Source organism: Vipera ursinii, assembly GCF_947247035.1.
Source record: "Vipera ursinii genome assembly, chromosome: 3".
Classification (NCBI taxonomy): Eukaryota; Metazoa; Chordata; class Lepidosauria; order Squamata; family Viperidae; genus Vipera; species Vipera ursinii.
Window position 1 is genome coordinate 74,507,524 of NC_139516.1, and position 26,837 is coordinate 74,534,360.

The following is a 26,837-nucleotide window of genomic DNA, read 5'->3' on the forward strand; positions in this document are numbered from 1 at the left end:
GATACAATATAGTATCAGCAATGTTATGTTGGTAAGATAGAACTAGCCAATTAAGTACGATACTAAGTATCAAATCTAATTAGTGCAACGCAAGAAGAGTACATTTCAGAAAAGTTAACAAAAACAACATAATTAAATGAGGAAAAGGGGACTGTTTGAACTACTTTCAGTTATCATGTACTGAAATTATACAAAATGTAAATTTAACACTACATCTTAAGTGTTCATTAAATTAAGTCAAGATGTAAAATGTGCCAAGTGTCCTCTAATACACAAGAAACAAAATCTATGCCATGAGTTATACATTTCTTTCAATTCTGTATTACCAGCTGCATAAATAATCTAGCTATGGAAACCTGTAGCACAGAGTTCCCCAAATGTTTCTGGCTTTGTGGACTGGTGGGGGTGGGAGAGGGGATGGTTCCGTGGACGCAGCTGGCAAGCGTGCAAGTGAGGATGCTCATGCATGTGCTGCTGTTTCCATGGCCTAGTAGCAATCCCCTCAAGCTCACTAGTGGGTCATGGCCCACAAGTTTGGGGTCCCTGCTATAGCAAACTTTCTCAAGACAAGGGATGCTCTGTTTATTTCCTTCAATGGTTAATATATAATTGGTATTTATATTCTTCAGTCACCCCATGCTGTATATTGTATGGTCATATTAAGGCTTCAAGGTAAAATTTACAAAGAAGAGCTTAGTCCAGGGGTCGGCAACCCGAAAAGGAAAAGAGCCACTGGGAACCGGTTCCATCACACATAAAAAAAGTGGGAGCCGCGTGCGTGCGTCCATGCACACGCATGCGCAAAAAATGTTTTGCACATGCGCAAAATGGGTTTTTATTGCACATGCGCGGACGCGCGCGGTTGCCTTTTTTTTAATGTGTGATGGAACCGGTTCCCGGTTGCGCGACGGCGACGGCCCGTCTGCAAAGCTGCCGTTTTTGACAGGTTTGCAGACGGGCTGCGGCAGCTTTCGCAAGAAGCAGCGCCGCTACCCATTCCGAGAGGTGCGCGTGCATCTCTCCAAACGACCGTAGGTGCGCGCGCACCTACCCAAACGTCGGCAGGTCTCCGGACGGCGGCGGCTTGGGAGAGGTGCGCATGCACTCTCCAAACCGCCGCCATCCCGTTTGCACAGCTGCCGTGTTCGTCAATGTTTGACAAACGTGGCAGGTCTCCGGACGGGATGGCGGCGGCTTGGAGAGGTGCGCGCGCACCTCCGCCCTTCGGAAAGGTGCGCGCGCACCTCTCGGAACGGGCGGTGCCACTCTCCATTTGGAGAGGTGCGCGCGCACCACTGCCCGTTCGAAGAGGTGCACGTGCACCGGGCGGCTGGGAGCCGCAGGAGACGGCTCAAAGAGCCGCATGCGGCTCCGGAGCCGCGGGTTGCCGACCTGTGGCTTAGTCACTTTAAAACCACATAATAGTCTTTTAAATTACAATGTTTAAGATTGCAATATTGGTACGAATTTATATTTCTATTAAATAATTTTACTCAGATTTTTTAAACAGATCAGATTCAACAAATAATTAGCAGAAAATAATTAACACTATTTTATTTATGTAATGTAAAGTGACATGTAAAATCTGTAGCTTTCAGATTAGTTCATATGTAATGCACTAAACAAGCATATTGGAATTGGCTTGAATATGGTGCAAGTTATTTCTGGCATGGAAAAAATACTTTTGTATGAAATACAATTTTGAAAAATGGTATCTTAAAATAACAAAACACAATATAATTACAGTACTTCCAACATTAGTAAGAGCAAAGAGATCACAAAAGTATATCCAATTTAGCCAATTCAAAGGCAAGCAGAGTTATAAATGATTGTACAGAGATTTTAGTCCTTTAATGAAGAAGACATGTCATTCTGAATAAATGGGAGAATTATGGCATGCATTCCATTCTTAACTGCATATGTTCTCTGGGATAGAACTAAAGATAAATACTGTGTGATATTTAGTGAGACTATATTCCAAATTCAAATGAACCCCAAGGCAAATTAAAGTAAGTCAGAGCAAAATGTAATCAACCCAAGAGAAGCAGAGATCTCTAACCGGCCAAACAACTTATTTTTTTCTAGATTAGGCTATGAAATAAAAAACAAGGAAGAGCAGATTCAGTTTTAGGATTCAGAGACAAAAAAAAAGAGTACATCATAAGATGATGATTGTGCATTTTGCTGAACTTAAGGAATCACACTCTTATCTTGAAGAATAGCAGGGTCAATACTGTCAGGAGGACTGGCAAGGGGAAAGTCAAAATTGAACAAGTGAGAATAGTTTCATTCTTCCTTCAATATGCCCAGGACCATATTGTTTCCAATTTATGAGGAGTTAGAACAAGGACTGCTTAACTATCTGAGAGGTGGATGCAGAAAATACTTTAAATGTAGATTTTTACTGAAAGTCTACATTGAACTAGCAGATTTTTAAAAAATATTTGGCAGCATTGCCAATTACATTTACAATTTAAGAATAGAACACACAAGCACGTTATAGAAGGTGATAAAGTGTTTTAACAGGAGAAGAAGGAACTCTGTAGCAACAATAAAGCTCTCGGGATGAATCAGATCAAACAATATCCTGAGCAACACAGTATGGAGCAGCATGGTAACAGAACACAGACTCTAGAAGGTCATGCAACTCTACTAGATAGAAATATTTCTATATCTTTAAGGTAGGTAAGGGATGCGGTGGCTCAGTGGGTTAGGACGGCTGAGCTTGTCGATCAGAAGGTCGGCAGTTTGGCGGGTCGAATCCTGAGTGCCGCGTAACAGAGTGAGTGCCTGTTACTCGGCCCAGCTTCTGCCAACCTAGCAGTTCGAAAGCACGTAAAAATGCAAGTAGAAAAATAGGGACCACTACAGCGTTCCGTGCGCCTTTGGCGTCTAGTCATGCCGGCCACATGACCACGGAGACGTCCTCGGACAAGCGCTGGCTCTTCAGCTTTGAAACGGAGATGAGCACTGGCCCCTAGAGTTGGAAACGACTAGCACGCATGTGCGGGGGAACCTTTACCTTTTTTTTTAAGGTAGGTAGCCTTAAGATACGTACAATACTATTCCATTTGGAGTGGACTGGCATAGAAAATATCAAGAATAAAAGGAATCAAATAAACAAAACATGCACAAAAATAAGTTACCATTAATATTATTCTGTGATGAAAAGTGTAATGTTTAGACAGTCATTAGAATAACAGTTTTTGACACTGAATGATACAAAAACCAATATAATTTTGTGCAAATATGTTAAATGGCTCCTACCATTGCAAAATGAATGGAATATGAATGCTTTTCCTTGAATCTGAGGAATTCCAATGCTGCTCCGCTATCTTATTAGTCATCACTCTTAAAGTCCATGATGCATTCCATGCATTTTATCTGATCATTTTGTTTCCTTTAATATCAAAACTGTACAGAAAAGACAACAGAAAAGTGAGTAAATAGTATGTCAACTCACAAGTACTTCTTAAAGAAACTGTATTGCTTAAACTTAAATTCTGACTATTTTCTTAAGTTTATACCATCTCTTTAAAAACAGCCTCAAGAGAATTTAATACAAATATATTAAACTACTAATTCTACAAAATTCATACAGTAATATTTTTCCTTCTGTCAGTAAGGGGCTTTGTTCTCAAATTTTGAATATTTATAGAACATATTTTATAATAATTTTTCTTCAGTATCAGCTTATGAGCTTTGAAAATGTTTCATTTTAAGCATGTTCACATAGCTGAAAATGCCAATTTCTTAAGATACTTGGAAATATGTGAACATAAAATAGAATGACAGATTTAACCTTTACTTACTGCCAATTCCCATATGTTCCAAAGCAGAAATGTACTGTAAAAAAATGCACTACAGAACTGTGTACATGCTAAATGACCAAAACTGTTGAATTATGCTCCTTTTTAAATAAAGGCTCTACGTAGTCCCAAATAGTAAAGGCCAATTGTTTAGGAAATGTTAAAAATGCATAGTAACATTTTTCTACTTTGAAAATTTCAGTAATTTTACAATAATTGCATTTTTGATTACAGTTGTCACAAAAAAACATTGATTCCATTGCTCTATACAAAAAAGTATTCTACATGGCTTGCTAACAATACCACCACTGTAACTATTCTGCAAAATCCTTGTGACAAAGATATTTTAATTTTCAATGTCACGCGGATTGTGCACAACTGATACTTTGGAAGCTTTTATATCAGATCGTTGTTCTCTCCCAAGAATGTATTATCCATGCAACATATATATATATTTTAAAAAACATATCCTTTCAAATATTTACATTGCACCAAAATGAAAGGGAATTATTTCAACACCCTGCCTGAGCCAATTCGCAATCCTCCAGATATCCACAACTCCCATTTATTCCAAATCAAAACTAGCAAAATAGCTAGGAAGTTGGATACGGTAGTCAATACTACATAGAAGGCTCTCAATTGGAATAGAAGTATCTATGTTCACACCATGGTCACATTTTTGTAGAAGAAATCAATTAATACAGATCAATTAATATTACAGGTAGTCCTCACTTTGCAACCACCCATTCAGTGACCAAAATTACAATGGTGCTAGTTGCGGCCATTACAGTGTCTCTGTAGTGAGGCATCACTAAATGGGGCCTGTGTGTACTTATACAGGCGCTGTTTATTTAGGGCACACATGTCAAACACAAGGCCCTAAATAAACAGAAGTCATTTTATGTGGCCCGCAAAGCCATCCTGGAAACAGTGAGGGAACGGCCCCCGCTGCCTTGGCCCCGTCCTAGGCCAGCCGGGAGCCAATGTACAATTTTGTGGTAGCCATCTATGCTGAAACACATTCAGTCTTAGCTCCACAAGGCCGTCTGGAAACAGCAAGGGGCCAGCCCCTGCCGCGTCACCCCCACACCCAGGAAATGGCACTCACCCGGCTCACATATCTGGCTTGATGGGCTCCAGAGGAGAGGTTTCGGTAGACAGCGGGGCGCTCTCTTCACAGTGATGAGAGGCTGAGCCAGATGGCACGAATCCCAAAAGCGCGATACCACCCAGCCCCCAGCCTCCCCGGTTTCGGCAGGTAGCGGGGTGCTTGTTTGACAGCACCGTGAGGTTGAGCCGAGCGGCACTAATCCAAAAAGAAGCGTGATGCCGCCCAGCTCCCAGCCTGCCTGGTTTCAGCAGGCAGCAGGGCACTCTCCTCACAGTGCCAAGACCTGAGCCGGGTGGCGCGAATCTGATGAGAAGTGCAATGCTGCCTAGCTCCAGCCTGCCCAGTTTCAGCAAGCAGCAAGGTGCAAAGCTGGCGAGCTTCGCACCGCCCGGCTCAGCCTCTCGGCCCTGTGAGGAAAGCGCCCTGCTGCCTGCTAAAACCGGCAGGCTGGGCGGCGTCATGCTTCTTTTTGGATTTGCACTGTCCAGCTCAGCCTCTTGGCACACTGAGGAGAGCACCCCTCTGCCTGCCAAAACTGGGCAGGCTGGGGGCTGGGTGGCATTACACTTCTTTTTGGATTTGCACCACCCAGTTCAGCCTCTTTGTGCACTGAAGAGTGTGCCTTGCTGCCTGCCAAAACCAGCCAGGCTGGGGGCTGGGCAGCATCGTGCTTCTTTTTGGATTTGCACTGCCCGGCTCAGCCTCTTGGTGCACTGAGGAAAGCGCCTTGCTGCCTGCCGAAATCGGGCAGGCTGGGGGCTGGGCGTCGTCATGCTTTTCAGATTCGTGCCGCCTGGCTCAGCCTCTTGACGCACTGAGGAGAGCGCCTTGCTGTCTGCTGGAGGTTGGGTGGCATTGCGCAGGTAACATTGACTGCCACACTGCTCATGGCCTTTCCTTCCCCAGAGCCCACCAAGCCAGATAAGTGAAGCAGGCGAGGGCCATGTGCTGGCCATTTCCAGGCGACGGTGCATTTCTTCATTCCTCATGAAAGGTGACACCTCCCCAGCTGCATTTCTTGCCTGTTTTTCTCCCTCCCTCATCTCAAAAATTTTCTCAGCACTCTGTTCGAAGGAAGGAAGGAAGGAGAGGAGAGTCTGAGGGAACTCCTGCCTTAGTCCTGCCCTGCTGCCCTTTCACCATCCCCTTGCCCTCTCCTCCTGGCCTATCCTGAGGATCTCCCATCGTATTGCTGAGGAAGCTTTGGATACAAAGCCCAGTCTTCTCCCATGGAGAGGGAATGGGCCTCCCTCTGACTTTGCCCTCGTACCTATCATGAGCAACCTGGCTAGGGAGAGCAAGCACAGCAGCAGCAGCCTTGAGGAGAAGGTAAGTGCAGCTGGACATCCCCGTGTGGAAGTGGGGCTGGGCTTGGTGCTGCGGGTACTCAAGGGCTGGGCTGGGCGTTTCACCTCTGCTGTCCAGGGCTCCGGGCAGCCCGTGCCACCATCCAGCCCACCCTCTGCATGGCCTGAGAGGAACAGTGAGGCTCCTTCAGTGGACCATGTCTTTGAACTTGCCATGGTCTCATCCCCTTCTGCCAGAGACCGTCAGATCTGTCCCACTCCTGCTCAGGCCCCCACAGGCACCCTTGATGCAAACAATGTAGAGCTGGCCATGCCCACCAGTAGTCTACACCCACTCCAGCCACGCCCAACCAGTAGCCCATCCCCCCTTGGCCACACCCACCCGCCCCCTGAGAGCTGATGCGGCCCTCAATGAAATTGAGTCTGACACCCCTGATTTATGGGTATCTTTATTAGCAATCTTCACAAATTCAACAATAAATTGTTTTAAGATCAAATTTCATGTCCCTGACAACAAACGTTTTCTGTGTGAAACTAATTCAGGAAGAAGTGCAGGGCTAGAAAATTCTAATAAACTAATTAAGGACTGGACATCTTAACTTGCAGTTACCATTTTTTCAGGAAATATTATTCTGGAGAAAAGCAGTCCAGGAACAGATACTGTAGTTTAAGAAATCTCTCTGCTCTGTGAAGGGACAAAAAAAAGGGGGGGGGGGTCAGGGATGGGACACTGTACAAGAGAACTTCATCTGAATGACATGGAGCAACCAGTGACCTTCAATGCGTCTCTTTTGATCATGTGAATACTTAGCCAACATTTCACTTAACAACCAAATCATTGGAAAGGAGTTTGGTCACTAAATGATAGGTATACTGGAGATGCATATTTTTGTTGGCACTTTAATCTAGATAGTACACCTTATAGTCTGGTATAAATTGTAAACCAAGAGAACTGAAAGGCTAGACATCATTGCTTCCTCCATATTTAAATTAATTTTTCCAAATGAATTAATAACTAAAATATGCACATTTTACAGATGGAAATTTGGCTGTATCCTGGACTCCACATATTTAGGGTCCAAACTGTCACTGAGAAAGAAACAATGGCAGTGACTTCTCTATACACTACAGACCCTCAACCTTTACAGAGAAGAATAATAAGAAAGATAGGAAGTTATCCAACTCCCGCCCCATAATTGATTATTGCAGGATTTCATATTTGTTAAACAAGCTGACTTAACAAAATTTACTTAGAAGTAACACAATGGAATTTATAACAATAAACATAAATATGGGGTCATGCTCACTGAACCCAGCAAAACATTATTTTTTATATTACTTTGGGGAGAGGAGCCAAGATGGTGGACAGGCAGCAAAGGCTGTAAAGAGCTCCTCCAAAAGTAAAAGCTTTATTTTATTTTACTTTATTTTTATTTTTATTTTTTAACCTCTTTTAATATTGTATTTTTAACCTACCCCTTTTTAACCTTTTTAAATCTTTTAAACCCGTTTTTAACCCATTTTAACCTTTTTAAACCTAGTTTTAAACTTATTTTTAAACCTGTTTTAACAAACCTGAATGGGGAAAAGAAGGAAGAGACAGCACTCTGCAGCAGAGTTTATTCAAGCCTTTGAAGCAGCCGAAAAATGGAAGATTTAATTGCAAACAGACAGTCTGGTTCCAGTAAGTAACTCATTCACAGGCACCTTATCAGATAAATTTAATTTATGTGAGTCATTGGAATGGGACTTACAAACCGAACTGGAAGGCGAACAGCATGTGGAGCTGTCCTTCTTCCTCTCGGAGAATGGCTCCCATCCTTGGAGCCCAGCAGCAGCCTTCTTTGCACAGGAGGGAGATGTAACAAATTTGAAGGGGGAAAATGTGACAGACTTCCTCTCCAGACAATGTTTGCTTACAGCTGAAACTGTAAACTCAATATATGATCTTTTGTCAATTGTCATAAATAACATCGACTGCCTGAAAGAATCTTTCGCAAAGTTTGTTAGGAGCCACCCAAATACTGTAGAAGGACTTGGGAGGATAACCATGGATAGACATGGGATGGCTAATTCAGAAAATGAAACTAGAGAAGGACCTTGTCTTCCTCCCAAAAATTTGAACACCCATAGAGAAAACACTCAACCGGGTAAAGGCCTAAGAGATGACCAATATAACTACAGTCTGCAAACTAACCAGGTTACTTTGCAAATTTATGACAAGAGAGTAAATACTGTAGAGGGCGTTGGAGTAATAGAGAAGCTATTAGGCTGTCCGTGAGCCAGCTGCTCCACTGTGAATTCACTTGATAGATCTACTACATGCAGAGTGGCTGCCAACAAGAATGCAATGTATGAGAAATCTCCTATCGTTGAAGCAGCCCACAATTCCCTCCATGCTCTCCTTTCTGAGCACCTTTTCAATATTTCCAATAAGGGTCTTTTGCTCACACAAAGTGTGCCCACTCCTGAAACAGCGTCACCAAGAGGGAACTGTTGCTTTAAATCCAGGCTGCAACAGCCCTCACACTATTAAGCCTGAGGCTGCTGCAACTGAACTGACCCTGAGAAGGCAAAGAAGCAATATACAAACTGTGTTACCCACAGCTGCAGGAACTGCTGAGGATGTGCCAGAAGAAATGTTCATTGACCTATTCAGTGCATTGCCAGAACCTGAGCAAGTTAACATCATTCAAAGATTGGATGACCTAAAAGAGGCACTGACAACAACTCAATCTACAGCAAAGCCTCTATTTAATTTGGCTCCACTAATCACGCATCCTTGTGACAATATATTTAATCAACAATCTGCCTTTACCTCAACAGTAAAAAAGGTACTGTCACACAGGCTGACAATTGGGTAAACTTCACTGACTGACCCAGCCTCTGAGAAACAACTGAAAGACAAAGGGCTTCATCACACAGAGCCTCCTAAACTGACAAACACTAAGGATATAATCCAGCTTCCATCCTCATTTGATTTAGAAGTTCCCACAACATCTTTCCACAAGATGAATCCTCAGCTACGTCCCTCCCAAAATGGACATAAATTTACATTTATAGACTTAAGCCAGAGTACCTGCCCACTGGAAAAAAAATCATTCTTGGAGCAAGAGCAGAGGCACACTGGCAACCAAGATATAGAGGAGAAACAACAAGTTCTGCAACCCACGAGGAGAAATATCGAACCTCACAAAAACTGTGTTTATATGGGAAGCACAGATGATATCGACCCGGCTCAAATGTCAAGTTGACATCTGGCATTTTTACCATCTAGCCAATCAACCAAGCCAGACCACCTTGCCTCTGAGAACCCCATACAGTTGATGACCTGGAATGTAGCTGGCTGGAAAGGGGTGGTTGATAGTGGACTAATGAGCTTTCTCTCTAGATTTGACATAATAGCCTTTCAAGAAACCTGGCTAACCGAAGTGGATGAACCAGTACAACTGCCAGGCTTTCAGGGATGGGCCTGCCCAGCCCAAAAAACAAAGAACAAAGGGAGACCCTCTGGTGGGCTATGCATTCTTATAAAGCAAGAATTGCAATGGCAGGGAGAGAAATTATATTACGAAGATAAGTATCCGTACTTCCTAGCTGTCAAATTTGAATATGACCAGTTTGAGTTAATCTTGGTAAACGTGTATATTCCTCCAAGCACATCCTAGCACTATAATTCCAAATATTGGATGAACTTGGAAGTTATCCTAGAAGATATATCTATACTGTACCCTCAGTCCGTAGTGGTATTATTAGGAGATCTGAACACTAGACTGGGTCCCTCTCTGTATGAGCTTGCCCAGAAGAAAGGAATCCCAGGGGAGTTCTTTGATAACCATCCTCAGTGGCTCTCGAGAGACTGTAAAAGTAATGCCGCTGGCCTGCTCCTAGTCTCCTTAATTTTTAAGGGTAATCTCCAAATTTTGGGAGGTAAGGACAAGAATTACACATACCCTTATACATACCACTCAGCCAATTCAAGTAGTGTACTGGATCTCTTTTGTGTGTCTAGAGATAAGGCTGACCTCTTCTCGGAGGTCACAGTACACCTTAGCAACAATAGCAACCATCAGCCTGTAAGTGTGACATTGTGAGGCCGCTCAGATTTAAGACCATATAACATGGCTGACAGATGGCTCACCAAAAAGGTAGAGGTGACCCAAAATAAAAGGTTAATTTGGGCCAAAGTTGATACTAAGGCAATATTAGAATGCCTTAAAACAGAGAATGCTATTAAGTGGGCTACAACAATCCAGTCATCTAGTACTGACTGGATATCAGCCTTCAATGCATTCTCCAATCTTTGTAACATACTGAAGAAACACCTAACAGCTAAACCTGCTACAAAAAGAGCCTGAGTAGGTAGACCTCGCTGGTTTGATCCTGATTGCCAGCAACTGAAAAAGAAATTGAAGGCAGCCATGAGGCTTGCCCAGAGGAATCCTACTGCCCATATACAAGCTAAGATGCTGCACACAAGAAGGGAATATTAAAAAATCTATAACATTAAAGAAAAAAAGCTTTGCCATTTCAATCTGGTCAGAACTCGAGTTGGCTGCCAGAAGTCATAACTCAGTATTATTTTGGCACTCTGTAGCAGGTATCCTGAAGGAACGGAGATTTGCGCTTGACATACCAATCTCTGCTGAGGACTGGGAGAATTATTATCAGTGCTTGTTTGCTCCCACTGAACCGGTAAAAAAATTATTTTTAAACAGTGACTTAGTAATCCCTAGAACTCCCCACCCATTTGGCCACCAGTCTCAGAAAAGGAGATACAGTACATCATTAAAAGCTTAAAGAGCAATAAAGCCCCAGGTGAGGATTTTTTACCAGCAGAATTATTTAAGAAATTTCCCAATTGGTGGGGCCCTGTATTAGCAGGTCTTTTTACACACATAAATAACACCTGCCATATACCAGATGGGTGGAAGATGGCAATAATTCTCCCCATATATAAAAAAGGGAATAAAAAGGATCCTAGTAATTACAAGCCCATCAGCCTGATTGACATTGTAGCAAAAATATATGCTAGGTACCTTTTGAACAGAATTGAAATCTGGGTAGAGGAAAACAACATCCTCACAGAAGAACAAGCAGGTTTTAGACAAAACAGATCTACTATTGATAACTGCTTTGTCTTGAACCATCTAATTGCCAAATATGCCTATAAGAGGAGACCCCTGTTTGCTGCTTTTATAGACCTTACAGCAGCATTTGATATGGTAAATAGAGATGTACTATGGAGTAAATTGACATCTCTTAAAATAGAACCCAGACTCCTGGCTTTGATTAAAGCCCTTTACACAAGTACCTGTTTGAGGGTGCGGTATGGGGTTAATGGGGCCCTGACTAACAGGATTCACACAAATAAAGGGATAAGGCAAGGGTGTATCCTGGCCCCATTATTATTTAATTTACACATCAATGACTTGCCAGGGTTAATGAAGGATACCATGGTACACATGCCAATGATCCTAAATACTTACTGTAACAGCTTGCTTTATGCTGATATGATTTTATTATCATACTCACAAGTAGGATTACGTAGGCTATTAAGAATATTCAGCTCTTATTGCCAGGATAACTCCCTAATCATTAGCAAATCTAAATCAAAAATAATGGTGTTTGGAAGAGACATAAGTGGCAATTAGATGGTGAACCAATTGAACAGGTTAACACCTTTGTGTATTTGGGCATAACTTTTTCCAAGACTGGATCTTGGGCCTGCCATCATCAACGGAGTACATTTAGAGCAAAAGCCCATTTGAATTTACTGCTCAAAATAAAGAACCATAGTTACCCAGGGTCCCTAGCCCCATTAATCAAGGTTTATAAGGCTGTTACCACAATGCTCTTGTATGGAGCAGAAATTTTGGGTTTTTACTCAACCACAGTCCTAGAACAAACACAGTCCCAGCATTTGAGATGTATTTTGGGTGTAGATCTAAGAACATCTACTGCAGCAGTTAGAGCTAAATTGGGAATTCATACAATTCAGGAATTATCTAAAATTAGAGCTTATAACTACTAGTGCAAAGTTAATGAAATGGAGACTGATAGACTCCCCAAGTTATGTTTACTAGAGCAAATAAAACTACAATCACAAATCTCCTGGATCACCAAACTAACAAATTTTGTAAGAAGCTGTGGACTTCCTGTCTCTTGCGTAACAGGAGAACAACCCAAAAAAAGAGTTGCCCAAAAAATTAAGGATATAGAAGCACAAAATGATATAGCTCTCCTTGGTAAGGTGGGTAACTTGAAATGGCTGAGTAAATACAAACGTACTTTTCAAATAGACAGTTATTTGAAGTTACAACTGCCAAAACATCTTAGGGAGATATTTACGCGAGTGAGATTTGAACACCTTGACACAATGGTCAGATATGGGAGATTTCATGCTATACCCTACAATACGCGTCTGCATTTGCGGAGCGGCAGAGGTAGAAGACCTAGCTCACATCCTATTTGACTGTTGCCTGTATAAGAGGGTGAGAGACAGGTATCTTAGTCTATACACCAAACGAAGGACCCATTGGGATCCCCATATCAAAATAACTTACCTTATGTCCGGTCAGAACTTGAAAATAACATTTAACGTAGCACAGTATTTAAACAAAATGATCCGGTTAAGATCTCCATATGTGGGACTGATTGGGGTAGATTGCAAGGGCAACTCCGAAATATAATGTTATCATATTTTATCTATATCTTAAATTATTGTGCATTATTACAATTTCATTTTAGATTGTAATTTATTACTATTTCATTTTAAATCATATTTTATTCTAATTCCATTTTAAATTGTATTTTATCAAATTCCATTTTAAATTGCCTTTATCAAATTTTAGTAACAATTTGTTGCTGAAACTTTGCACTTTGATATGGCCCAAGGGCTAATCAATAAAGACTTTTATATTACTTTCCTTCTTTCCTTGTGCCATTCTTAATATACAACCCCTTTAATTTTACCTCATCCCTTTTTGGTTTTTTTACTTATAGAAGAATAAAAAAAGATTTATGTGTGAAAGTCATGTTACACATAAAGATAAGGCATCAACTAATTGTATAAATGGACTAATTTCTTTACATCCTTCAATTTGAGTTTTTACTTTGTAATAACCTCTGGTTAGTGTGTATGTGTGTCTGAAAACACATGTATCTATATAATGATGTCATATTTGGGGGGGAAACTCCAGGATTGGTTTCAATTAATTAGCAACTTTGGGTAAGGAAACTGGGCACTGCATGTCTTTATGTTAATTTATTATCTGGTTAATTTTCTGATTACTTTTTCCCCCTAAAACAGTAATGATTCCTTTGATACTACTTGTCAAATATATTGTTCAGTTCTTAGTAGGAGCTTTATTTTTGGAACGTATTCTAGCACAGTTTTTATTATTAGTTTTTAATAACCTAACATTACTTAGTCTTATCTATTACAGTTAATATGCTAAAAATTCTACTGACTAAAGAATCTGATTGTTCCGATCTTTGGAGTATACTGAAAATACATACTCATTCTCATTTTTGTCACATATAAAGCAGAGCTCTATTTGAAATTCTCAGTACCCTCATCTGACCTGCAATATACTGCATATTGATCAAGGTTTATAAACAGTAAAATTTCAAAATGACAAAAATAAGTCCAGTTGCTGTGACTCAACCTCTAGATATTTCTACCTGGATGACTGAAAATCTTCATCGACATTTATAAACAGAACTTTTCTTTAACTAAGACTCACTGAAACATTAATTCATACTGCATGTAATTTAGGGAGAATTCGGTGAGTAATAACACATTCTATTAACTCATGTTTACTAAACATGATCTTTTAATTAAACCACAAGTGGCTGCTTTGAACAAATATACAAAGCCATAAATAACATTTTATAAATCATAGAGCTGGGGTCAGCTACTGCAGGGGTTCCCAACCACTTGGCCGCAGCCCATTACCAGGCCATGGCCCAATTGAACTAGACCGCGATAATAATAATAATTATTATTATTAACTCGAATTGCCACAAGCCAACCCGCCACTTGCATGGGCTGATTCCTCTCCTTCCCCGCTGGGCTGCCAAGCCATAAAGGTTGGGGAATGCTGACATACTGTATCATACCAAAAAGCAACCAATTGCCTTGTACTTAATTTATGAACCTAGCCAGTACATCACTTGAAATAATCCCATAGCAGCCATAAGAGAAACACTAAACTGAAGGGAAAACATATCTTTAAATATTCAGTACAAGGTACTGTAACTAATGTTGTTTTTAGATAATTGTCCTTTAAATTAGCTCATATCTGTTTTAAAAAAAATAAACATAGACTTGGTTGTGAAGCTTAAAATGCTAAAAAAAAGTACAAGAAAAGGATAGTGAATAGAAACAGTGGAGGCAATGGAGAAATACTTTTCAATCCTACAGCTTTTCAAGACTACAAGTAGTTCTTACAACCTGTCAGTTATGACCAGGCCATCCAAAAGCTGTTTATGACCTGGTTTTGAAGTTCTGACATCCGAAACACTGCTGCAATCATGTGACTGCATTTTGGGTGCCTGGCAACTGGCCTGCATTTACAGCCGTGGTCCTCATGACTGTGATTTTGTTATTTTTGTTGGAAAGAATGGATTCACTTAACAACACTGCTGTTTGCTTGAAGACCACTTAACAGAAAAAAGGTCAAGTCTGGTCATATGATGACCCACTGTATGATTGAAATTGAAGGTTCAATTGAGGTCCCAAATTGAGGATAACCTATAGTAGAGATGATGAGCTTTAGACAATTTTATATAGAATGGATCAAGTTGATCCTTACTAGCTAATATTCTTACTACCTAAATACCCAACTACTTTTCCCTTTTTCCTGAGACGTGGGGTGAGGAGTCCCCCCCTCTTTTTTTTCCTAGTCCAAAACAGACTAATATTAGGAGTAAGTATTCTGCCTTAATGGGGTTGAAGGCATGTTTTCTGTCAGTGCTACTTTCTTTCGCTGAGGTAAGGGTTTTCTCTATTTCCTATAACATTCTTCAAGAAATGTCTGGCCACAGTGTCTGAATAGACCTCACTTCTTTTCAAACTGACAAAGGCTAACTTTCAGCTCTTCAGTGCTGGCACAGGGGAAATCAAGCTAACTTGAGGCTTCCTAACAGCTCTTTTATGATTCTCTGTGTTGCATTAAATACATACGTTAAATACTAGAACACTATTATGCCAAACCAGTTTTGCATTGTTATAAAAAAATCAACAAGGGTATATTCCTGTAATCAAAAGTTGAGCTTGACTTGAAGGAGACATTACCATTACAAGAGTGGTCAATGATTAGGTTTCTAAAGATATAGAAGATTAAAGAAGAATCAGATGATTATTTAGTACTGAGGGAACTGATCAACAAATTCACAGATCAAGTAGAAATGTACCATGCTAATTCTCTTGAAACTATACTGAATTTTAATGTAAAATGAATTATTTAAAATCATTTGATAAAATAAATATTTTAAAATGAATGCGCAACTTTGAAAATAGCTTTACATGAAATTAAGCACTACTTTCTTCTGTTTCATTCTTATTAAGGTTTTAAGATGTAAAAGTTATAATTTGTCAAAATTCATTGTATAGATATATTAGTCTTACACATATTGTGTATGTATTTATACGTTAAACTGAATCTAATCCTGATCATATGTAAAAAGGGCTTTTATTAGCAAAAGGATTCAAATGTAATAAAAAGATATAAATATTTGGTTTATTTCTCATTTGAAGGAATATATAAACCAGGGGTGTCACAACTGCCAGCCCGCGGGCTGGATGCATCACAACAAAACTGTGCCCACCCCATTGCCGGCAATGGGGAAAAAACTCTGATACGTTGAGTGACGTCACAAGTTTGACACCTGATATAAACTATGAAGAAATTAGATATCCCTACCATAACTATTTCCTCAAAAAAATCTATTATATTGTTACTTCTCAACCACATTTGCCCACTGTTTTATCACAATATATACAATATTATGCTATAATTCACTGCAAGATTAAAAAAATAAGGTGAATAGAAGGAAAATTATTCTGGTTAACTTTGAACGCAGGGTCTTACTTATATCCATGATCAATCATCACAATGTTATTTAAAAGAAATTACTAGGATAAACAATAAATTAATTATTTTGTGCTGTAGACCTTGCAAGTGTGATCTAACTTTAAGATCTATTTGCATTAAATAGAGGCTGAGAGTATATTGGTATATATTGTTGCTTATGATCTATTTATTTATTATTTTATTTTCAATTATTTTCCATTCTTAATTCTTAAAATTGATTTTTCTTAGTTTTTTTCTAGAAACCCAAGTGAGGACTACTAAGATTTCATCTGTAGTGAACATAGAAAGTCTACATACCTCTGTTAAAATGCCAGGTTTTTGAGATGCAAAAAAAATCGGACTAAGATAAATCACCAGATTTTTTCCCATTTTTAATGTAACATATAAGCTGAACAATTAAATTGAAAAACAAACTAAAATATTTTAGGGAGAAAAAAATAATAAAAAACTAGAATAATGTGGCTGAATAAGTGTTCATATCCTTTTATACGTAGCAATGTTCAGAATTAACCACTTTCAAAGTGATGTTAAAACAGCTGTCAGTACACACCTGTCATCAGTTAAAAGTGACTCTGTTCAGCCCTTCTAGTAGACTTTTTTTTACCTTTACTCAGGTGCCTCTTATATTAAAAGTTATGGTCTGCAAACAGCTTACAAAGCATCCAAGAGATCTCACTGTTGGAAGGTATCCATCAGAGATGGGTATAAAAACATTCCAAAGGCATTGGATACACCATGGAACACAGTGAAAACAGTTATCTTCTTCAAGTGGAGAAAATATGAGACAACAGTAACATTACCAAGAACTGGATGTCCCTCCCAAATTGATGAAGAAACAAGAAGTCTGGTCCAAGAGGCTGCCAAGAGGCCTACAGCCACATTAAAGGAGCTGCAGGAATTTCTGGCAAGTACTGGCTGTGTACTTACATGTGACAATAACTTGTAGGGTGACAAGATGGAAGCCCTTTCTTACAAAGAAAAACATCCAAGCCTAGCTACATTTTGCAAAAAACTATCAAGTCTGACAAAAGCATGAGGAAAAGTATGTTATGGTCTAATGCAGGGGTGCATTGCGGTTGCCCTCAGGGGGCTAGGTGGGTGTGGCCAGGGTAGGCGTGGCCTACTGGGTGGGTGTGGCTAGAGTGCGTATGGCCTACTGGGTGGGCGTGGCCAGCTCTACATCGTTCGCATCAAGGGTGCCTATGGGGGCCTGGGCAGGAGTGGGACAGATCTGAGGGTCTCTGGCAGGAGGAGGGTCTCTGGGCCAGGGCCAAGGCAGTGGGGGCCGTTCCCTCACTGTTTCCAGGATGGCTTCGCGGGCCACATGAAACCACTTCGTGGGCCGCATCCGGCCCCCGGGCCTTGTGTTTGACATGTCTGGTCTAATGAGACCAAGATTGAATTTTTAGACCATACCGTGTTTTCCCGAAAATGACCCTTTTTTTGCCTCCAAAAGAGTCATCAGGTCTTATTTTCGGGGGATCTTACCCACTTATCTTAGGACCGCTGCAACCAGGCATCGCAGGCCCTGACACCTGCCGCGCTACTAGTTGATTACTTCTGTGGCCGCTTGGGGTTGGACGCCATGTGGCATGTTGCGCCACTGCTGCTGCTCACAGGCTGCATTGCATACCACACTGGTGCCGCCACTTACATACATCATACCACAATGTATCAGGCGGCCTGTGATGAGTGGTGGCAATGCGCCACATAATGTCCGGCTGCAAGTGGCCACAAAAGAAGTCAGACAGCAGCACAACAGATGCTGGGCCATGGGATGCCTGGCCGCAGCAGTCCTAAGGTAAGCAGGTGTGGGGCGCATGGGGCAGCTCCACCTCCCCACCCTAGTTTGATTTTTACATGTGTGCCTCGCCCCACCTCATACAACCAGAGGGTGGGATGGGGTGGGCAGGGGTCTTAACTAGGGTTTATTTTGGGGATAGGCTTATGTTAGGCACACACATAAAAATCAGGCTAGGTCTCATTTTCAGGATAGATCTTATTTTCGGGGAAACAGTATTTTCATTTTTGGCCATAATTCCAAACAGTATGTTTGGCACAAAAACAACACTGTATACCACCAAAAGTATACCACACTCACAGTCAAACATCGTGGTGACAGCAATATGCTTTTGGGCTGCTTTTTTTCAACTGTAACTAGGACTTTTAGTTAAGGTAGACAGAATTATGAACAGTTCCAAATATCAATTTTGGCACAAAACCTTCAGGCCTCTACTAAAATGCTGAAAAGGAAGAGGAATTTCATCTTTCAAGATGACAATGATCAAAAGCATACTTCCAAATCAAGAAAAGAATGGCTTCACCAGAAGATCAAAATTTTGGAATGGCCCAGCCAAAGTCCATAGCCTAGGCTGAAAATCTGAGGGATGACCTCGAGGGCTGTGCACAGGAGATGCACTTGCTATCTGACAGATTTGGAGAACTTTTGCAAGGAAGAATGGGCAAAGATTATCAAAGCAAGATGTGCCATGTTGATAGGCTCCTACCCCAAAAGACTGAATGCTGCCATAAAATCAAAAGGTGTTTCAATAAAGTATTAGTTTAAGGGTGTGAATTTTTATGCAACCATGTTATTTTAAGTGTTTTATTGTTAGTTTCCCCCCCAAAAAAAATTCAATTTGGGGTTTTTTGGTTGAATAGTACAGCTTATACATTATATTATATTAAAGGTGAAAAAAAATCTGAAATCTTGGTCTGATTTTTTTACATCGCAAAAACCTGGCATTTTACTATGTTTACCAGGCATTCCACTGTCAATATAACATATAAGCTTTCTACATCCACTATAATTCCAATAGCTATAATGGTATTGAAGTTGTATAATTTACTACATTAAAATACATTGTGGATATTTATACCCAAGTTTTGTACAACAGGAAATAAAGCCAACAGTGAATAGATTTGGAAAACAATTGTGTCTGATGTTTGCAAAGAATGGAAAAATATGTTCTGGACATATGACAACTGTAGAAAAACAAATGACAACAGAAGCAGCTAAGGCAGAAAGCACTGGTTGCATAAGGGGAAACAAAGTTGAAAAAAGCAGGCTAAAGGAAACTAGAAGGTTGAGACATTTTAGAACAAATGGCTACAGAAGAAAAAAACAGAATAAAAAATATGGAATGGGAAGTAGAAATGCATATAGATTTGGTTGCTAAAAAGCATGCAGACACAGGTAGACTTTGACTTATGACTGGAAGCTTGGCAACTGTTCAAAGTTATGATGAAATCCCCCCTCCTCCTCAAAAAGGTACTTAAGATCGGGTTCCAAAGTCCCAGCAGTGCCCTTCTGGGCCACAGGACATTTTGGGCACTTTGCAACCAGCACACATTTATGCCCATTTGCAAGTGTCCTGTAGTCGCATGATCATGGGTTATGACATTTTTGCCAAAAACTAGCATTCACTTCTGGTTTTGGTAAAAGTGTCCCGGAGTGAATAATGGGTTCACTTAACAACCACAGATTCACTTAACAACTATGGTTATTTGCTTAATTACCACAGCAAAAAAAAGTTGTAAAACTGGATGGTTTTAAGTCAAGGACTTTCTGTACAACAGAAAATAGAAGCAGTAATAAAAGCTTCAGGTGAGACAGCAGAAGAAAACTAAATAACTGCTGTTAAGAAAGGGGAATTCCAGGAAAAAAGAACAGTCAACTACAATAGTTATTGAGAACACAGAAAATAGTACAAAATAGGAGCATATGACTTTGAAGGAGGAAAAAAAAGATTCCTTGCTTTAAGGAGAAGCACTGCATTTAATACTAAAAGAAATTTCTCCAGATGATGTCAAGCAATCACATTAAGTATAAATGGAAGAAAAGAGTCAAACTGGTAAGATAAGATAATGAAAAGGACACTGAAATAAGGAAAATAAACCCCACATAATTTAAAGGAGATTTAAAAAGCACAAGATTGGATGAATCAATCCTAAAACCTACTCTGGTAAAATATCATTTTTCCTACTTTTTCACATGAAAAGTGATTTTTACAATTCCACAATGGACAACAGCTAAATACCATTTCAGCTATTTCCAATATCACTTGGAAAAATGAAAATGGAAAAGTTTCAATAGGGAGACAAGGAAATTAGGAAATCTAAACAAGAAGCTGCTATTAATGGTAATATGATGCTTTCCTCAGTAGAAATATGGTTATGTAAAACTGGAAGAAAGCTTTAAAAAAAGCAACAGCTAAATACATGAATAACTGGCAGGAAATAAAACTGTGATAGCTGGTTGTTTGACAAGACAAGATATATAAAAAGAATGTATTTATTTTGTGATGGGGGAACAGTCCATTTTCTTAAATCTTTTATCCTACAAGGATAGCAGAGGTAAGCTTTCATTATAAATACGTGATGAAATGGTAGACTATTATTACAGCTGGGCATTTCTTGTAAGACAGAGATAGAAAGTTGAGAGTTTGAAGAGTGAGGGAGAGAAGACAGAACAGATGATAACCAAAAGAAGAGAAATAACTGGTATATATAAAAGGAATGGAAATAATGACATCCTTTGTGACAATCATTCTACAGGTCATTATTAGTTCTGTTGTATAGCTAAGACATTTTGTTGATGTACATTTAAAGAGAAGGGAAATTTTGCGTTGGTATTTTATAAAATGAATGGCACACATGCATTCATCACTTATCATACTGCAATCAGTAGAGAGAGTTAAAGGGAATAACCAAAGTTTCCATGTGACATTTGATATATTATACTATTGATTTTCCTGTTAATAGTAAGACTCTGGTAAGTATATCATTGATTAAATCCACTCAAGAGCATACCTATTTGGAAATCAATTCCATTAATTTCAGTGTGACTTAGTTTCAGTATGTCTGTGTATGGATGTAGTGTGTGTGTGTGTGTGTGTGTGTATTTCTACACACACACACACAAATACTGTACAATTTATAGGGTGGGAGAGAACAGTAGCAGCCTAATTCTAGAACTTGTTGGACCAGCATGTAACTACTGAAGACAAAGCATTAATTGTGCTATCAGAGTAACATTTTATTTTATTCATTTATCTGGCTTGTTAAGGTCACCCAATTCCAAAAGGACTCCCAGTGGTTTACAAAATATCAGACATAATTGAAAGAAAATTAAAAAACAACATAATAAAACACAACTAACTGCCTGGACAAAATAATAATTCTCCAGCAGTACTTCTGCATAACACAAAGTCTTCATAAAAGAGATCAGTCCACATTTTTGTATACAAGTTGCATAATGGAAATATGTTCTTAGCGTAAAAGGAGAAGTAATTTAACAGGCAATCCAATAATTAAGTGGATTTTTAAAAAAAAGAATCTTGAAGCTTTTATTACAGTACATGAATATATTGGTAACATTTGGCTGGATCTTTTCTATGGAAATGCAGAACAAGAAAAGAGGCTGTTACCAAGAAAATATAGATATTTTCACAAAGACACCAAGAATCCAACTTGATCAGAAGGAAAATACTTACCATATTACATCTTAATCTCACTTTCCCTATTGAATTCCATGGAATTTCTAAGGAACTATTTGTAATTGCAACCACACAGTAACTTTGCATGATGCCTATTAAAGCATTAGTGCCCTTTACATATTTACAACCAATACCAAAATATTTAAAAATGTACCTATAAATACCAAGTTAAAAAAATAACAATCTTTACTTTCAACCAAAAACCCTTCACAAAATCTAAAAGTTCCAACTGAACAATAAAAAGCGTTTGGTTTGGAAATGCAAATAAAACTACCTCTTTGAAACTTAATTCATAATTCATATAAATAGGTGTCTCTCTACCAGGTAGTTTTGTTATATGTGATTTGGACACAAGAACCTGCCTCGTTTAGATGCAGTGTCAACCAAAGCTTACTAAACAAGCATAGTTTACGCCACATGAGAAAATCTATTAAGACACCTGCACACAAGACTAGCAGCAAGCAGCACAAAATATGCCTTCAGACAATATTGATATGTAAAATTGATGCACTTTATTAACATACTTGCCTTGGCGCAGAGGTCTTCAAACTTGGCCCTTTTATGACTTGTGGACTTCAACTCCCAGAATTCCTCAGCCAGGCACACTGGCTGAGGAATTCTGGGAGTTGAAGTCCACAAGTCATAAAAGGGCCAAGTTTGAAGACCCCTGCAGGCTTGGCGTCTTTAAAAAAAAAGAAAGAAAGAAAGCACGACGCAAGGACGATTGCTGCAAGGTCCAGTATTCCAGAATCAAGGGTTTGGTATACTTGGCAAGTAGCCTAGGAAACTCATTAGGACTGCATGCAAGCCGTGGCTCTGGCAGAATTAATTATTTTAGTGCTTTCTTATATACAGAGGTCACCTCCCGAATCCCATCAATCAAATGCAGCAACTACAGAGATACTACATATAGCGACCCAGGCACTTGAGAAAGGAGCAGCGAGAGGAGCAGCGATGGTCCCGACAATTTTGCATCCCCCCGTCCTTGGGGGGGGGCAGAGCTTTTGAAGGTACAGCAGCTTCACAAGCGGTGGTTACTAACCAGTTGCTCAAGACCTCAGGTACGAAATTAGGGGCGAAACTCAGGTGCCAAACGGCTAGCCCAGGGGTAGGCAACCTCGGCTCTTTTATGACTCATGGACTTCAACTCCCAGAATTCCTGAGTCAGCCAGGAGTTGAAGTTCACGAGTCATAAAAGAGCCAAGGTTGCCTACCCCTGGTCTAGATGATAGGCTCAAAAACCAGATGGATCTTGATAGACTTGAACACTGGACCCTATCTAACAAAATGAAATTCAATGTAGAGAAAAATAAAGTCTTACAGTTAGACAAGAAAAACCAAATGTACACATATAGATTGGGTGAAACCTGGCTTAATAGCAGTAACTGTGAGAGGGATCTTGACGTTTTAGTAGACAGTCAATTAAATATGATTTAGTAGTGTGCAGCCGGCAGTCATAAAAAAAGCCAATGCAATCCTAAATTGCATTAACAGAGGGATTCAACAAAAATCATGTGAGGTACTAATAACACTCTATAAAGCCTTGGTAAGACCAGACCTAGCATACTGCATCCAGTTTTGATCACCTGCTCAAGACCTCAGGTACGAAATTAGGGGCGAAACTCAGGTGCCAAACAGCTAGCCCAGGGGTAGGCAACCTCGGCTCTTTTATGACTCATGGACTTCAACTCCCAGAATTCCTGAGTCAGCTATAGCTGACTCAGGAATTCTGGGAGTTGAAGTCCATGAGTCATAAAAGAGCCGAGGTTGCCTACCCCTGGGCTAGACGGCCGACAGGGGGCGCAACGGCACCATGTGGGGACGAGGCGCCGCCAAGCGGCGGGGCGCTTTCCAAGCGGAGGAAGGCGTGCGGGGTTGGGGGAGGGGAGAAGCGAAGGAAGACGCGCCAACTCTTGCCAGGTCAAACTCCCCGCAGTGTTTCAGCCCCGCCCCACGCGCGTCGAACAGACGAAGAGGCTGAGACTCAAGTAACAAGCACGCCGCACCGCCCCTAGCCTCCCTCCCTCCCCTCCTCGCGTCCCGGTTGCCCGTTACCATTATTACCCATCACGCCCAGCGCAGCGCCGCCATCCTGCCTCTTGGTCAAGCTCCCACGGGAAGGAGGGCCGACCTCGCGAGAACTCCCATCTCAACCCGCCCGCGTCTCCTCCCGAGCACTAACATGGCAGAGGCGGCGCGCACGTGTCCGTGAGTCCCAGATACTGTATACATACATACATACATACATACATACAACCGCCCCGTACGTGCTCGCCCGCGCGCGGAGGTGCGGTCCGGGTCGAGGGGAGGGGGACGTGACGTCACGCGCAGGCGGCCCCCCCCTCCCCCCTCTTTCCTCCCGTTGCTTTTCGACGCTCGGATTCGAACAGGGCGCGCGAGTCGCGGCTTCACCCTCCTCCTCCTCCCCCCACCTTCCTTCTCCGCACGCGCAGATCGCATGGGACTATAATCCTCCCGCCGCCGCCTGCTCTTCAGCCCCCCCCCTCCCCTTGCGCCCGTCCTGCAACGAAACCCCATCCGGGTCCTTTCGCCCCCTCAACCCTGAGGCCCCTAAGGAGAGGGGTGGGGGGGGGCTGACCTGGTTGCTGTGAGACCAAAAACAGATCCTGTCGGTGTCGAGGCGGTCCTTTCTTTCTCTTGCTTCTCGGAGCCAGCCGTCGCGCCACGCGTCAGCCTTTGGCCCCCAACTACAACGCCCGCTGGGCTCCCCTCAGCGGCGGCGGCGGCGGCGGCGGCGGCAGCTCCTCTTCCGCTTCCTCCCCCCCCATATTCCCTGCGCAGCCCGTGGAAGCGGGGGAGGGGGGGCGCTCCCTGCAGCTCCGCCTGCTGGTTGACTGAAGGAAGGTGACGAGGCCGCCCTGAGGAGGCCGGGGGTTTGCGGAGCCGCGGAGGGACGGCTCGCTCTGTCTGCCCTACCGCGGTTGCCGTGCTCCGAGTCTCTCCTCGGAGAAGAGCCGCGCGAGAACCGAGCGGCCTGGAGGGCGCTGCAGGTCCGGTCGTTGCCCGGGCGGGGAGCGGAGAACCCGAGGTCCGGGTTTCTGCCGGCGAATTCTCGCTAAGTTATTCCCACCCCCACCCCTTCTTTTCAGATTTATATACCGCTGTGGGCCAGCGGGCTTTTAAAAAAGCCCCTTCTCTAGCCTGGCTGGGAATTATGGGCCTGGATGGCCTCAGATCGGGCAACCCTGATCTCCAATCTTGGACTTAACAACAGTTCATTTAGTGACCGTTCCAAGTTACAACGCCGCTGACTAAAGTGACTTACGACCCCTTTTTTCACAGTTAACGACCGTTGCAGCATCCCCGTGGTCATGTGATCAGACTTCAGATGCTTGGCAACAGGTTCATATTTATGACGATTGCTGTGTCCCGGGGTCATGTGATCCACCTTTTGTGACCTGAGAAGCAAGTCGGTGGGAAAGCCAGATTCACTTAACAACCGGGCTATTAACAACTTAAGTGATTCACAACGACTACGGCAAGAAATGCCGTAAAGTGGGACAAAACTCGTTTAACAAATATCTCACTTAACAACAGAAATTTTGTGCTCAATTTGTCAATAAGTCGAGGACTACCTGTACAGATGTTATTGTGGCTCTTCTTTTGGTGTAGCGTTTAATTTAATACAAACATTGAAATATGATTTAATTCTTGTTTATTTTTGTAATAACAGTGAAGGGAATCTTGAAAAATAAAATAAATTTAGTTAAATTAAGAGATACCCATCCTAACTAAATATGCTTTGAATTGCAGAAAATACTTGGGCAGAATAAGTTGGTGTGATCACCAGATGGCAAACTGCAAGCATGCTAAAACCTTTTGAATATTTATTTATTCATGAATATTTATCTCTGCAAGATAAATAGCATAGTGAATTATATTAGAATACCACAAGGATATACACTTTGTAATAAAGAAACCATAAATATAGTGTTTAACTGCTTTTGATTCCAGGTATAGTATGGCACGTTTGAATACATAGTAATGACTTGAGTTGGGTAATTGTCCAATAGTCTCCAGATTCATGAAAGAAATCACTTCTGATATTTTATTTATCACATTTAGAAACTGCCCATCTTCCTCACAGAATGAGCCATGAAAGTGTACATGTAAGGCATAAAATCCTAACATCTCTATATAAATATTATATTAGACAGTTAAAATGAGAATAAAATATTTAAAATTCAAATTTTCAGATGTTGAACTTCATATTTTTGACAAATATGTAGTTGTGTACTTGGATTTTAGAAGGTCCATTTTTGCACAAGACTCGTATTAAGAGTGTTTTAGAGACAAGCTTTTTTGTTTAAACTGAAGAATGAGTTTAACTTTCCAATCTCTCTTTCCAAGTGGAAAGTGGAAATCATATAAAACATGATAGGAGACGATAACATGCATATATAACATCTGTACTTCTTTGTTCTGAGTGTTTTATGGAAAGTGTACTATATAGCATTTTAACTTTATAGAAAAATTGAATATTGTGTTGTATAACTACTTAAATATTTTTTTGGGGGGAAGGGGAGCAGTTGTTGAGCAAAATATTTTGAGTTGTATTCCAGCACATCTGAAAAGATCCTGTTGGAGAAGACTGAGTTACAGTTTCAGCCTATAAGAAAGAAAATCCAACATTAACTTTTCACAGTGTCAAAATGCATCAGATATAGCATGGAGGATAACTGTACTTTCATCTTCTTGCGTGAACAGGGAATAAAAATATTAAAAAGTACATATAATTCTGCAGTAAATACTTTCTTCCAAGCTTTATATATCCTTATAGTTCACGTCATGGCTGTTAAAAAATTCACATTTTACATATTGATGTTTGAGTTACTGAGCCAAAAGCTTGAATCTATATATATATATTTATTTGAATAGAACTTACTGAACTCAGAAAGGCTTCCAAGTGAATTCAAGGAAACCAATCTGACATTAATACAAACTCTACAAAGGAAAATTATGCAAAAAGTGCTATTATAATTAATTATTTT

General features: G+C 40.8%; 1 protein-coding gene and 1 long non-coding RNA gene across 5 annotated transcripts in view; one reads left to right on the forward strand and one right to left on the reverse strand.

The window, feature by feature from the left end:
• The window catches only part of ZZZ3 (zinc finger ZZ-type containing 3), a 60,357-nt gene extending 35,775 nt beyond the window's left edge, over positions 1 to 24,582 (reverse strand). For 2 of the 4 annotated variants that reach the window (XM_083359395.1, XM_083359392.1), the window contains exons 1-2: positions 24,425 to 24,508; positions 3,268 to 3,414 (exon numbers count right to left, since the gene is read on the reverse strand). The gene's annotated coding sequence lies outside the window, so the exon portion shown is untranslated. Of the gene's footprint in view, positions 1 to 3,267; positions 3,415 to 6,837; positions 6,913 to 7,981; positions 8,002 to 24,424 lie in introns of those variants that run through there. The other 2 variants (XM_083359394.1, XM_083359393.1) reach the window with 2 other exon arrangements.
• Positions 23,969 to 26,572, forward strand: LOC310638373. The gene is made up of 2 exons (XR_014492096.1): positions 23,969 to 24,033; positions 25,129 to 26,572. It is a non-coding gene; the product is annotated as an uncharacterized lncRNA (long non-coding RNA).
• Positions 26,573 to 26,837: the final 265 nt, after the last annotated feature.